General features: G+C 40.1%; 1 long non-coding RNA gene across 1 annotated transcript; it reads right to left on the bottom strand.

Moving 5' to 3' along the window:
- Positions 1 to 498: 498 nt before the first annotated feature.
- LOC127533631 (uncharacterized) lies at positions 499 to 14,371 on the bottom strand. The gene is made up of 2 exons (XR_007941397.1): positions 13,836 to 14,371; positions 499 to 643 (listed from the first exon to the last, which is right to left on the bottom strand). It is a non-coding gene; the product is annotated as an uncharacterized LOC127533631 (long non-coding RNA).
- Between the last annotated feature and the right edge of the window lie 260 nt (positions 14,372 to 14,631).

Consider the following 14,631-nt stretch of genomic DNA (forward strand, 5'->3'; position numbering starts at 1 on the left):
TAATATCTCATTAGTATATTTTGCCTAAAATCCATCCATCTATTATCTATACACCACTTAATCCTCATGAGGGTCGCAGGGGGGCTGAAGTCTATCCCAGCTGACTTAGGGTGAAGGCAGGGGACTCCATGGACAGGTCACCAGTCTATCACAATGCTATGGATAGAGACAAACAATCACAATTTCGAATCACCAGTAAACCTCAGCATTGTTGTAAACTGTAGGAGGAAGCCGGAGAACCCAGAGAAAATCCACGCATACACAGGAAGAACATGTAAAGTCCATGCAGGGTATCTTCTAGCTGTAAGGCAACAGTGCTAACCACCGACCTACTGTGCAGCTATGTTTTGCCAAAAAATATTTGATTTATTTTCATTTATTTGTGATTAAATAAAGATAAAGTTCATATTATTGATGTAATCTCATATTACTTGGGACATATTTTAGCCTGAAAAGGTAGATTCTGGGCGAGGCTGTTTCAGCCCCCCGGGTATTCAATTCAATTCAATTCAATTTTATTTATATAGCGTCAATTACAGTCAAATCGTCTCAAGACGCTTTACAGAACCCATATGCCTGACCCCCAGAGCAAGCCCAAAGGCGACAGTGGCAAGGAAAAACACCCTTTTAACAGGGAAAAAACCTCGAGCAGAACCCGGCTCTAAATAGGGGGGACCCATCTGCCTGCTGGCCGGGTTGGTTGAGAGGGACAGAAGAGGGCAAGGGGGAGGGATGGGAGAAGAGGGAGGGGTGGGAAAGCAAGGAAAAAACAACACACATTTGGATACATGCATGACAGGATATGTGACACAAACAAAGTATAAGCTAACATTGAAAACTGACTCATAGTTTACTCTTATGATGTACGGCTCTGACATTAAACATACTCCATATATAGCTAGCAGTAAAATTCAAACAGTATGTAAGTTAGCATAACAAGTATAGTGAAGGCGATGCAGAGTTGACTGGTGGAAAAAGGGGAGTTGGAAGCAGAGGGCTGGAGGAAGGTCAGCAGCAGCATCCCACAGTGGACATGGTGGAGACTGGACCAGCTGGTGGAACATCAACCGCAGATCTGAAGCATCCAGCTCTGGGACCAGGGACACTCGGAGAAATAGCACAGGGGGAAACAGAGTGAATGTACTGCAATAACGGTATACATATTAAATGTAAAGGTAGATAGAGAAGGGCTCAGTGCGTCAAGAACAGTCCCCCAGCAGCCTATAGGCCTATAGCAGCATGACTAGAGGCAGAACGAAGGGACGTCCAAGAGGGAGTCAGCTGTGCAAATGAAGACACAAGCCTAAGATAGCGTTGGCTTGGGTTGTGAATCAGGGCTGACTGGGTGACCCCTGTGGGTCACCCAGTCAGCCCTAACTATAAGATTTGTCAAAAAGGAACGTCTTAAGCCTGGTCTTAAAAATAGAGAGGGTATCTGCCTCCCGAACCCAAACTGGGAGCAGGTTCCACAGGAGAGGCGCCTGATAACTGAAGGCTCTGCCTCCCATTCTACTTTTAGAAATTCTAGGAACAACAAGTAAGCCTGCAGTTTGAGAGCGAAGAGTTCTACGAGGATAATATGGTACTATCAGATCTTTAAGATATGATGGAGATTGGTTATTAAGAGCTTTATATGTCAGAAGAAGGATTTTAAATTCTATTCTGGATTTAACAGGAAGCCAGTGAAGAGAAGCAAGTATAGGGGAAATGTGATCTCTTTTGCTAACTCCTGTCAGTAATCTCGCAGCAGCATTTTGGATTCACTGGAGATGTTTGAGAGAGCTATTTGGACAACCCGATAATAAGGAATTGCAATAGTCAAGCCTGGAAGTAACAAAAGCATGAACTAATTTTTCTGCATCACTCTGAGACAGAATGTTCCTGATTTTTACAATATTACGCAGGTGAAAAAAGGAAGTCCTACAGACTTGCTTTATGTGTGAGTTAAAGGACATGTTCTGGTCAAAAATAACTCCAAGATTCCTCACAGTAGTACTGGAGGCCAATGTGATGCCATCCAGAGTAACTATTTGCTTTGAAAGAGAGTTTCTAAGATGTTTGGGCCAAATACAATGACTTCAGTTTTGTCTGAATTTAGCAGTAGGAAGTTAAAAGTCATCCAGGTTTTAATGTCCTTAAGACAATCTTGCAGTCTAGCTAACTGATCAGTTTCATCTGGCTTCATAGATAAATACAATTGTGTGTCATCTGCATAACAATGGAAGTTAATACAATGCTTCCTAATAATATTGCCTAAAGGAAGCATGTATAATGTGAAAAGTATCGGTCCTAAGACAGAACCCTGAGGAACTCCATGATTAACTTTAGTATGCTCAGAAGAGTTATTGTTGACATGCACAAACTGGAACCTATCTGATAAGTAGGATTTAAACCAGTCCAGTGCTGTCCCTTTAATGTCAATTGAATGTTCTAGACGCTGTAATAAAATTTTGTGGTCGATTGTGTCAAACGCTGCACTAAGATCTAACAAAACAAGTATAGAGACTAGTCCATTATCTGATGCTATGAGAAGGTCATTAGTAACTTTCACTAGAGCTGTTTCTGTGCTATGATGCACTCTGAAGCCTGATTGAAACATTTCAAACAAATTATTCCTTTGTAAGTGTTCACATAATTGATTTGCAACTGTTCTTTCCAGAATTTTCGAGAGAAATGGTAGGTTGGATATTGGTCTATAGTTAGCTAATACATCTGGATCTAAAGTGGGCTTTTTAAGCAAAGGTTTGATGACAGCAACCGTAAAAGCCTGTGGTACATAGCCTGTTACTAGAGAGAGATTAATCAGATCTAACATTGAAGAATTAATTAAAGGTAAAATCTCCTTGAAGAGTCTAGTTGGGATAGGATCTAAAAGACATGTTGATGGTTTGGATGTAGAAACTGTTGAAATTAGTTCAGAGAGACATATAGGAGTGAAGAATTCTAAAGATTCATCAGGTCTAACAGCCAATTCAAAAGCATCTGTGACATTTGTAGGAAGGGCCCGATTAATTTTATCTCTAATCAGAACTATTTTATGTGTAAAGAAGCTCATGAAGTCGTGACTGGTTAAAGCTAAAGGAATACAAGGTTCAACAGAGCTCTGACTCTTTGTCAGCCTGGCTCTTGTTCTCATCTATTAAAGATGAATAATAAGTTGTCCTGGCATTACAGAGAGCTTTTTTATAGATTACTAGACTATTTTTCCAAGCCACATACACTTCCTCTGAATTAGTGGAATACCACTTTCTTTCCAGCTTTCGGGATGCCTGCTTTAAAGTCCGCAGCTGGGAATTATACCAAGGAGCAAGTCTTCTCTGAGATATAACTTTCTTTTTTACAGGTGCAACACTATCAAGAGTTGTACGCAGTGAGAATGAAGCATTATTAACATAATAATCCACTTCTGTGGGGGTAAAATTATAATATTTGCGTTCTGATTTATCAGTAAATGTTGCTGAAGTAAACAGCGAGGGTATTATTTCCTTAAATTTAGATACTGAATTGTCAGACAAACACCTACTGTAATGATATTTGTTCTCAGCTGCTAAACAATCCTTTACTTTAAATTGAAATGTTATCATAAAATGGTCAGAAAGAAGAGGGTTCTGGGGAAATACTGTTAACTCTTCAATTTCTATGCCATAAGTCAGGACAAGGTCAAGAGTGTGATTAAAACTATGAGTTGGTTTATTTACATGTTGAGAAAACCCAATTGAGTCTAATAGTGAATTAAAAGCTGTTGTAAGGCTGTCGCTGTCTATGTCAACATGAATGTTAAAGTCACCCACAATCAAAGGCGTCAGTTTCGGGGGGGACGGTGGGGACGTGTCCCCCCCACTTTTTGTCAGGGGTCATTTTGTCTCCAACACATTCAAATTCTTCATGTTCTTCACATGTAAGCCGTTGTAAACCCAGTTATTTTCAGTAGTCTAGAAAATTCTCACGCTCCTGAACGCACCATCCGCACTCGGCCGAGAGTTGCACAGACATGCTGCACGCCTTCGTGAGGTTAAAAAAAAAACAAAAAACGCGCAGATGCTAAATTTGCGCCTGTGCCAAGTGGAAGCTCCGACCAGAGCCGTGCAGGGGCAAAATTTCGGCCCGGGAGAATTAGTACTATAGCGGCCCACAGACCCCTCTACCTGTATGTACTGATAGCTCAACAGGGTGAGCCTCTGCCTTTGGTGTGGTGGTGGTGAGTTCGAGTCCAGCTTGTGGTATTTTGCCGCTGTTCTTCGACATTTTCTCAAAGTGCTGTGGTCTCCGTCCCCCCCACTTTTAAAAACAAACTGACGCCCTTGCCCACAATAATAACTTTGTCTGAACTGAGCACTAATTCAGATAAAAAGTCTGAGAATTGAGATAAAAACTCAGAATAAGGAGCAGGAGAACGATATATAACAACAAATAAAACTGGTTTCTGAGCTTTCAAATTTGGATGAGAGAGACTAAGAGTGAGATTTTCAAAAGAGCTGTAATCAGGTTTAGGCCTCTGGTTCAATTTTAAACTAGAATGGTAGATTGCTGCTACTCCTCCTCCTCGGCCTGTGATTCGAGGAATATGACAGTTAGTATGACTAGGGGGAGTTGATTCGTTTAGGCTAACAAATTCTTCCTGCTGCAACCAGGTTTCAGTCAAACAGAACAAATCAATCTGGTGATCAGTTATCAACTCATTTACTAGCAGAGATTTAGACGAGAGAGATCTAATATTTAACAGACCACATTTAATTTTCCTGTTTCTTTGCTCTGTTGAAATAGAGGTATTAATTTTTATTACATTTTTGTGGTTACTATTTCTTTTGTATATTTTTGATTTGTTTAATTTATTGAATTTTGGTGGTCGGGGGACAGACACAGTCTCAATAAAGTTAACTGAATTACTGGAGGGTGACAGCTGTGAGGAAACTGCAGAGAGGTGTGTAAGACTACAACTCTGCATCCTGGTCTTAACTCTGGGTTGTCATGCTTTAGGAGTACTAATAAAATCAGCCATATTCCTAGAAATGAGAGCTACACCAGCCAAAGTGGGATGTATGCCGTCTCTCCTAATCAGACCAGGTTTTCCCCAAAAAGAGCTCCAATTATCTATAAAGCCCACGTCGTTTGATGGACACCACATAGACAACCAGCGGCGAAACGACGACATGCGGCTAAACATGTCATCGCTGGTCAGATCAGGCAAGGGTCCAGAGAAAACTACGGAGTCTGACATGGTTTTGGCGAAAGTACACACCGATGCCATGCTAATTTTGGTATCCGGGTGTCGTTACCGCCGACGTGAATAACAATCTTACTATATTTACGATTATCTTTAGCCAGCAGTTTCAAATTTGCTTCTATGTCGCCCGCTCTGGCCCCTGGGAGGCATTTAACTATGGTCGCTGGTGTCGCTAGCTTCACGTTTCTGACTATGGAGCTGCCAATGATCAGAGTTGGTTTCTCAGCGGGTGTGTCGCTGAGCGGGGAAGAACGATTAGAAACATGAAGCGGTTTGTGGTGAGCCGGGACAGCGGGCTTGAGTTTAGGACTGTTTTTCCTACGAACTGTCACCCATCCACCCGGCTGTTCGGGAGCTGCTAAGGGACGGCTAACAGATGCTACACTAGCTAAGCTATTGCGGTCCGCACCGGCTAAGGGGGCCTGGCTAGCTGCTAGCGGGTTATTTTCCATGGGGCGGAGCCGCGATTCCAATTCGGAGAGCCTCGCCTCCAGAACTACAAAAAGGCTGCACTTATTACACATATCGTTATCACTAAAGGAGGCAGAGGAATAACTAAACATGTGGCACACTGAGCAGGAGAGAGAGGGAGAGGGAGAGGAAGAGGCAGAAGCCATGCTAACAACACGACACAGTGCTGAAACAGGAAATGACGCAATATGCTCACCGTAACGTCAGACGTCGCCTGCAGAATCCAGCTGCTATTTACTAGATATCGGTTCAATCTGGGGTAAGTGGCTGAGGGTTTAATCTGGTCTGTTGCACATAGATCAAGTCAATCTTAGTTTAAGCACAAATCAAAGACAAAACAAAGAGATATTATACTGAAATGTGTTATATAGAAACAATCGAAAGCAACACCAGCCAATGTGGATGTTTGTTTATAATGTTTTGCTTACATTTTTCTTGGTTTTAAATTCAGTTTTTCCTTTGTTTTGAACTTTTTAAATTGTAATTCGCTTAAAGACATTCTATTTATGTTTTTGTTTTCATAAAGGAATGTTTGCTGAACATACCTCTTTGAAAAAAAGACCCTAAATACCTTCACAATAAAATAGTAACAATTAAGAGTTTAATATGCTTAATCTTTATGTGCCAACAGGTATGTACTGGCCAGTTCATACCCAGGTATACTTTAGCCGGAGGGTTAATCTGGGCTATTACCCTGGTATGTATTGGTTACTTTCTCCAAGTAGAAAAAAACTTTACCCTGCCAGATAAAGAACCTTGTCATCAATGGATGTTAAAAAAAAAAAAAAAAAAAAAAAAAAAAAAAGCAAAGAGGCAGAGTGATAGAAACCAAGAAGACACAAGAGTGAGTCTTGTAGAGGCAGTCAGTAAGGAGAGCAATGGTTCAAAACCAGCATTCACTTTGAAATTGGTTCTCACTGACCTAGGACGGAAAATCCTGAGTAATTATTAATACAATAATCTCAGCTGCAGTTTATTTAATTTTATCAAACTAAAGAATCATGATATTGACACAATTCACTTTTCTGAACACATACAAAAGAATCTATTTTTGTGTCTCCATTATGGATGAAATAAAATGAATAAACTCACACTTTTTTACCTAATGCATTCTTCTGTTCCGCCCAGTGACACGCTTTGCAGTTTATTTCCAATACTCAAACTATGTTTTTATCTTCCTGTAAAATGATGACTCTTTGGTAAACACTGTTATTTCTTCTGTAATATTTCCAAAGTCATGTTGATCGTTGTGTGTCCTGTGTTGTTGATATCCTCGGGGGTAAATAGAAAGCTATCTTGTCTCAGTGTCAGCGGTAACAGAAACACCACCTGGAAACACCTGGGGAGCGAAAATGTTAAAAAATTGTCTGTTGCCACTTTAACACAGAGAAATTATAGGATGTTTTCTGTGATAGACATGAGCAGTCTTTTGAACCCAAAAGAGGGAGCCAAAAGCCTCCCTGAGGGGTGAAGGAGATTTGAAAAGGAGACACAGTGGGAGAGATGTGAACATGTAATTTGAATTTAAATTTGAAAGAGAAAAATACATTCCTTGGAGTCATAACTGGAGTCAGACATGAAATATACACTTATTTCAGTGACTTTGGTGCATCGTTATCTCTGATGTCCATAAATCTGCTAAGAAATGATCAAAGACGCTCTGAGAACCTGCCTAAGGTTCTTAAGTTTCAAGGTAATTCTGTGATAATTGTCTGTACATTTGTGGATAAATTACTAACAGAAACTGCTAAGTAACAATTTGCAGTACTTTTGTAATGGTTCCAATTTTTCAAATGTAAACCACTATATGGTTACTACCTGTCGCTGGGCACAACAACCCTTTTTAATGAGCTTTAATTTCCTGTATGTCAATGTTATTATCTTTCCACCTTTCAGATTAGCAACCTTACTCCATTTTCACACAAGTTTCATACTGAGCTGATTTGTTTTTTTTAAAAACAGAACCTTGATACCAAACACATGTATTCTCTTGTATATCAGATGCCACCCGGCCACAAGAACACTTTTTTTAGTGCAGTAGTATCTGCACATCCACTAGTGTTGCATATAAATGCCGTTTACTCACCTCTCAGCTGCCAACCAAATCATGCAAAGTCACAACGAGAGATTAAAAACTGCTTGGAAAAAAAAAGTTAACACTATACAGCAACTATGGTCATTCATTTCCAGTATTTTTGTATTTCAAACACTGAGCTTTAATAAAGACTACATAGACAGTGTTGTTTTTTGTGACAGAGGCGAGTCAGTCATTTTTCCATCATCTCAGCTGTCAGGTCAGATATGGTTGACCCAGCCTTTATCTCACAACTGCAGCCCTGCATTGATTATACAATCATCTGAGAAGTTGTAAGTTCACAGAAAAACTGTAAGCTGCAAATGTAATTATTAATAAGCTGGAGCTGAAAAATGACTCTCCTACAACACACAGCAGACAGGATTAAAATCACTTTACACCAGTGCAGGTAACGATTAAAATGGCTCCACCTCCCCTAGAGAGATAATTCAATTCCCATTAGGGCTTAAGATGCATAATTCCACTGCAAGGATGCACACCTGCAGCTCATCACAATCACCTCCGCAATAAAGACTGTGGCCGTTTCTCAATTCTAAGACCGCAAGTCCGTTCTCGTCAACTCTGGTCTTGTGAGTCGTTCTCACAAGACTGGACTTGGCCAGAGCACGAGACCGCATCGTGGTTAAAGTCCATTTGGAACACCAGCGTACCTGATGACGTCTCCGCCTCGGTTCATCCATAGGCAGTCTCTGGGTTCATCTGCTCCGGTTATTTTTACCGTGAAAAACAACGAAATGGAACACATATAATAACACGGCCTTGCATGTTCACGTTTTAATATTAAAACAGTTACTGTGTATATATATATATCTATATCTATATATATATATATATATATATATATTCGTTCGCTACGGCGGTATCCGGATATTAATTTCGGTATCCGAATATTTGCCCGCATAGAGCTTGCCAAAAAAACACATGAAGGACTCCCAGACTATGAGAAATAACAGTCTCTGGTATGATGAGGGCTGCACAGTGCTTTGCATTTGTAAATTAGGGTGCTTTTGTAAATAAACAGTCAAATTGAATATGTGATAAAATTCTTTTGCAACATTCTGTTGTTTATTTACTAAGTCACACCAGTGTTGAGTCTTAACATTTTTGGTATTATAGCCATTCCGCTCTTTGTGTATAATTTTTAATAAGTTTATTGATCAATAACATGATTTATCATTTGAACGGCGCTCAGACTTTATGTTAAAAATTGTAAAGTTTTATGTTTCCCACAGAAATTACTGAAATCTAAGCAAAGGTACTGATTTTACAAAAATACTCATAACTACACAAAATGCTACTTAATTGCAGTACAGAGAGTAAATATAATGTGTTTTTATAATCCTGCTCACTTTTAAGAATACATTGAAAACATATGTAATTATGCATTTTGCACACTGGTGTAATTTTACGATTGCAATATACTGTAAAATATTATCGTGGAATATTATCTGTTGTTGTAGGTTATCCACATGTTGAGCAAAGATCTGTGAATTGTTTCAAGTCAACTGGTGGCCCGACCCTTCCTGAGGATGAAAGTAAAGGACAACCAAGGCTGTTCAAACATGCTTAAAAAAGAGACACTGAGCTGAAGAATGACAGTCATTATTACCATCTGCTGTGCTGCCTTCCCACCACTGTGGCTGACATTTAACATGTTCTCAAGTATTCTGTTTATTAAATTGTTCTCATTTAAAATAACATTCTGCTTTGTGATAATTTAATAGATTCTCACAACAATATTGGATCTCTTGTTAAAAAAAAACTGCTGAAACTCTGAATTAACTTTACCATAATAATAAACTTTATTTATACAGCAATTTTCAAAACAGGGTTACAAAATAGATAAAAATAAAAGATTAACAAGAGCAAAAAGAAATCTGAGGAATGCTATTTGATGATTGATAATAAATGGTAATTTTAAATAATATAATTGCTGGAAATGGAAAAAAAAGAGTATAAAGAGTTAAAATGACGAAATAGTAAAAAAAAAATAAAAGTAGCTGAATGCTGAGTCACACTAAAAAGTTATTAGTGATATTATTGTTAAATTGATGGGCCCCTCCTGAAGGACACAAGCATCTTTCCAGGAAAAATGATGACCCCTTTCTTCATTTTCCTATGTACACAGTAAAGCACAAGCATGCAGTAAAGTTATAAACAAGAAAACAAGTAAATTGGGACAAATTCTGAAAATGGCAGAGTATTTTTTGCCAAGGCCTGAGTATTATATGCAGGGGTCTACAATTAGAAAGCATAACATACAGCTAAAACACAATACAAATATGACATTTATTCTGTAAGAGCATATCAAAATTAACGTGTGATTTGCAAAGTTTGTTTACACTCTTAGACACAGGAAAATATTTTTGCTGTCCCAAAATCAATAATGGTTATGTAAAAGTATGGTTATTGTTATGCTTTTATTCTGTGTAAAAAGACAACTTGGCTCTACACAAAGCCACACAGGTAATGGTAAGGCTTTCTTTATAAAAGTTCCCCTACAGTACTGAGAATATTTAAACTTTTCTGTGTTTTAAATAGTTTAATTTAAATATATTTAATTCAAAATTAAGTATTATATGGTAAAAATAAAAATAATATCTGGCCCAAAAAATATCACAGGGTAGTAGTTTGTTCTGTTACAGTAAATTTAATCACATTATTTCAAATATTCCATTTGAAGACATAAAATTGCATATCCACATACAAAAATAATGCCCTGATAGATACTGCCTCAGTAAAACTGTAAATGTATTTTTTACACTCAATGTGCTTAATTTACGGTAAATTACACAAAAATTGAGAACATTTCTTAAGATTAATCAGATATTAAGTGTTGTTTCATATCAAGAATTGTTTCAGCATTGAGTCTCTCAAATATAAATCTAATATTAAAGCTCAACTCATTTGGTCATTTGGTAACACTAGTTCAGGGAAAATATTGCTCAGTTAAGCTATTATTTTTTCACATTTTTAAGATGGCAAATGTCTTTGAGTACAATATACATCCCCCTAGTAAAAGTCACATTTCTCTTTTAAAAACTGTTACAAATCTTACAAAATACACACAAAAACCTGACACAATTACAGTAACTTAAAGTCATGTAGATCGCCGAAATCAATTCCAGTCATGCTCAGAGTTAAAATCAACAGACTACACGATTACATGCTGCAGACTGGCAATCATACAGTAAGAAGCGGGGGCTTTTAAGCGCTACCAAAAAGGGTGAAACAGCGCCCCCCAAATCTCCATAGTGGCCAAAAATATATTACATTCATACTGTAAGGAACTACCATAGAGAATGAATGGGAAAAGTTAAGGAAGTTAAGCTTAACTATACGCAGCCCGGGGGCGGAGGACGAGGCCAGAGGCGGTAGAGGCCGATCCCCGGTTCAAATCCCAGCCTGGGATCTTTCTGCATGGAGTTTGCATGTTCTCCCTGTGCATGCGTGGGTTTTCTCTGGGTACTCTGGCTTCCTCTCACAGTCCAAAAATATGCTGAGGTTAATTGATTACTCTAAATTGCCCGTAGGTGTGAATGTGAGTGTGATTGTTTGTCTGTATATGTAGCCCTGCAACAGACTGGCGACCTGTCCAGGGTGTCTCTGTGATACCTACAAATGTATGGTCACAACTGTTTGGTTGTAGTATTTTTTTTGATAAGTATTTGATTAGTCAGTATGAATGTCTGTGTTTGTTTTATTTATTATTTTCTGACACCCAAGTTGTGTGATTTATATTGTGGATAAAAAGTAAACAGAAACACTATTAATGTTGTTAGTGAATTGATTATGATATTTGTTCATGTAAATAAACAGAGCTGAGAGGACTCAGTGAAAAGCATTAGCAGTTTCACTGTCTCTGTTTCTTAATAACAACTTAACCTGTTTTCCAGCCGTGAGGCCGGTAACATCTCAACATTCACCATCCAACCTGACAGAACTGGAGAGGATCTGCAAGGAAGAATGGCAGAGGATCCCCAAATCCAGGTGTGAAAAACTTGTTGCGTCATTCCCAAGAACACTCATGGCTGTACTAGCTGAAAAGGGTGCTTCTACTCAATACTGAGCACAGGGTCTGAATACTTCTGACCATGCGATATTTCAGTTTTTTTTTTTTTTATAAATTTGCAAAAATTTCTACATTTCTGTTTTTTTTTTTTTCTGTCAAGATGGGGTGCTGAGTGTACATTAATGAGAAATAAAATGAACTTTTTTGATTTTGGCAAATGGCTGCAATGACACAGAGAGTGAAAAATTTCAAGGGGTCTGAATACTTTCCGTACCCACTGTAGGTGTGGGGGTGACGTCCAGAGACAGCTTCAGCAGATGAGCCCCATGTGGGAGAGGCAACGGAACATCCAGGTAAGACCAGGCTGGAGCAGGCAGACCAAAAACTAAAACGAAGGAGAACAAGCGTCGTTACTAAAGGTAAGTGAAAAGGCAAACTCTTTGACTCTGATGTGAGTGAAAACCATTACAGGCTGAATCACAATCCGGTACTGAGAGGTGAGTGGCGTCTGGCTTTATGTAGTGAGATCTGATTGAAAGCGCTCCACCTTCTCCAGGATCGGCTGATGAGGATGATGCAGAACACCTGCCGCCGCAATTACTCTGAGAGGAGCACCTAAAAAGGAAAAACGGGAGGAGAGGGAAAGAGAGAGAGCACTATCTGGGTCTGGCAGCAGCCAACCTGACACCGACATCAGGCTGCTCCCGGCGGCTACAGTGAGGCTGACTGTCCGGTCATAGCCGTTTATACTGGAGCCTCACATCTCCAAAACCGTTTGAGTAAATTTTCAAACAGGCTTTATGTGGATAAACTGACCACATATTTGACATTTACACAACTGCTTTCTCGCCTAAAATAATCTGAAAACTACATTTTGTATCATAATAACAGTAGTATTCCCAAAATTTTTCTGTTACCTCTGAAAGCTTCCTCCTTGGCCTTAGACCGCTGGTTGGCGCGAAATGCATTAGGGGTTATTTGGCCGCCCCAAGTTCGCAGAAGTCTGGTCCAATGCAGTCTGGATAAATGTGGGCGGAGCGAGAACATTTCTGGGTATTTCTTACAGTCTTGGTTAGATGCGTTCTACGAATTGGAACAGTACTCGGTCTCCGACTGATGACGTTTCACGAGAACACGAGACTGCAAGTACAGACAAGAATGCATGTTTAGAGGGCCCGTCTCCCCACGCTGTTCAGTGTAGGATTGTACTGCCAGACTACTACAGACAACGGTGTAAGACGGAGCAGCCTGCCTTCCGCTCTAGCGAACGTCCGGATAGAGGACCTGGACCCCTTTACTTGCCTCCAAGCGTAAACTAACCGTGACGTCACCCGTTGGTTTCAACGCCGAGAAAATGAAGCCCGGATTTTGCTACTTCCTGGTCGCCGTTTTGGATTTTTTGGAGCCAGTGACGTAAAAAGCATCATCAAACAGACTGGACCGGAGAGCAACTCGGTGCAGGATTGGCTGAGGACTCTCTTATCCCGCCCACATTTTATCGCAGAGGCTTCTGTTGCTGTCTATCAAGTATAGCCACGCCCCCTGGCTCCGCCAACTTTTACGATTTATTTAAAATTCAGTATTGATTTATTTTAAGATCGCCACCTGATCTCTCATTTTGACCATGACAACTAACGGGAAAAAAATCCTGAGCTGTAGAAAATCAGTCTATCAAATTTTATTTTTTTCCAAAAATGAATTGGGGTCTATGGAGCAAAAGCTTTTTGGAGCCAACCCCAGCGGACGGCGTGATATTGCAAGTTTTTGACACTTCCGGATTGGCTTCAATTCTGGAGCCAGATGCTACGTCCATCTTTATATACAGTCTATGGTTGCCTCCAGACGAGGATCCACAGACTATAACTAGGAATGGCTCAATTCAATTCAATTCAATTCAATTCGATTTTATTTATATAGCGTCAATTACAGTCAACTCGTCTCAAGACGCTTTACAGAACCCAAATGCCTGACCTCCAGAGCAAGCCCAAAGGCGACAGTGGCAAGGAAAAACACCCTTTTAACAGGGAAGAAACCTCGAGCAGAACCCGGCTCTATATAGGGGGGACCCATCTGCCTGCTGGCCGGGCGGGTTGAGAAGGACAGAAGAGGGCAAGGGGGAGGGATGGGAGAAGAGGGAGGGGTGGGAAAGCAAGGAAAACACAACACACATTTGCTTACATGCATGACAGGATATGTGACACAGACAAAGTATAAGCTGACACTGAAAACTGACTCATAATTTACTCTTATGATGTACGGCTCTGACATTAAACATACTCCATATATAGCTAGCAGTAAAATTCAAACAGTATGTAAGTTAGCATAACAGTATAGTGAAGGCAATGCAGAGTTGACTGGTGGAAAAAGGGAGTTGGAAGCAGAGGGCTGGAGGAAGGTCAGCAGCAGCATCCCACAGTGGACATGGTGGAGACTGGACCAGCTGGTGGAACATCAACCGCAGATCTGAAGCATCCAGCTCTGGGACCAGGGACACTCGGAGAAATAGCACAGGAGGAAACAGAGTGAATGTACTGCAATAACGGTATACATATTAAATGTAAAGGTAGATAGAGAAGGGCTCAGTGCATCAAGAGAAGTCCCCCAGCAGCCTAGGCCTATAGCAGCATGACTAGAGGCAGAACGAAGGGACGTCCAAGAGGGAGTCAGCTGTGCAAATGAAGACACAAGCCGAACCCCTCTGGGTCACCCAGTCAGCCCCAACTATAAGATTTGTCAAAAAGGAACGTTTTAAGCCTGGTCTTAAAAATAGAGAGGGTGTCTGCCTCCCGAACCCAAACTGGGAGCAGGTTCCACAGGAGAGGCGCCTGA

The sequence above is a fragment of the Acanthochromis polyacanthus genome, chromosome 1 (assembly GCF_021347895.1).
Source record: "Acanthochromis polyacanthus isolate Apoly-LR-REF ecotype Palm Island chromosome 1, KAUST_Apoly_ChrSc, whole genome shotgun sequence".
NCBI classification, from domain to species: Eukaryota; Metazoa; Chordata; class Actinopteri; family Pomacentridae; genus Acanthochromis; species Acanthochromis polyacanthus.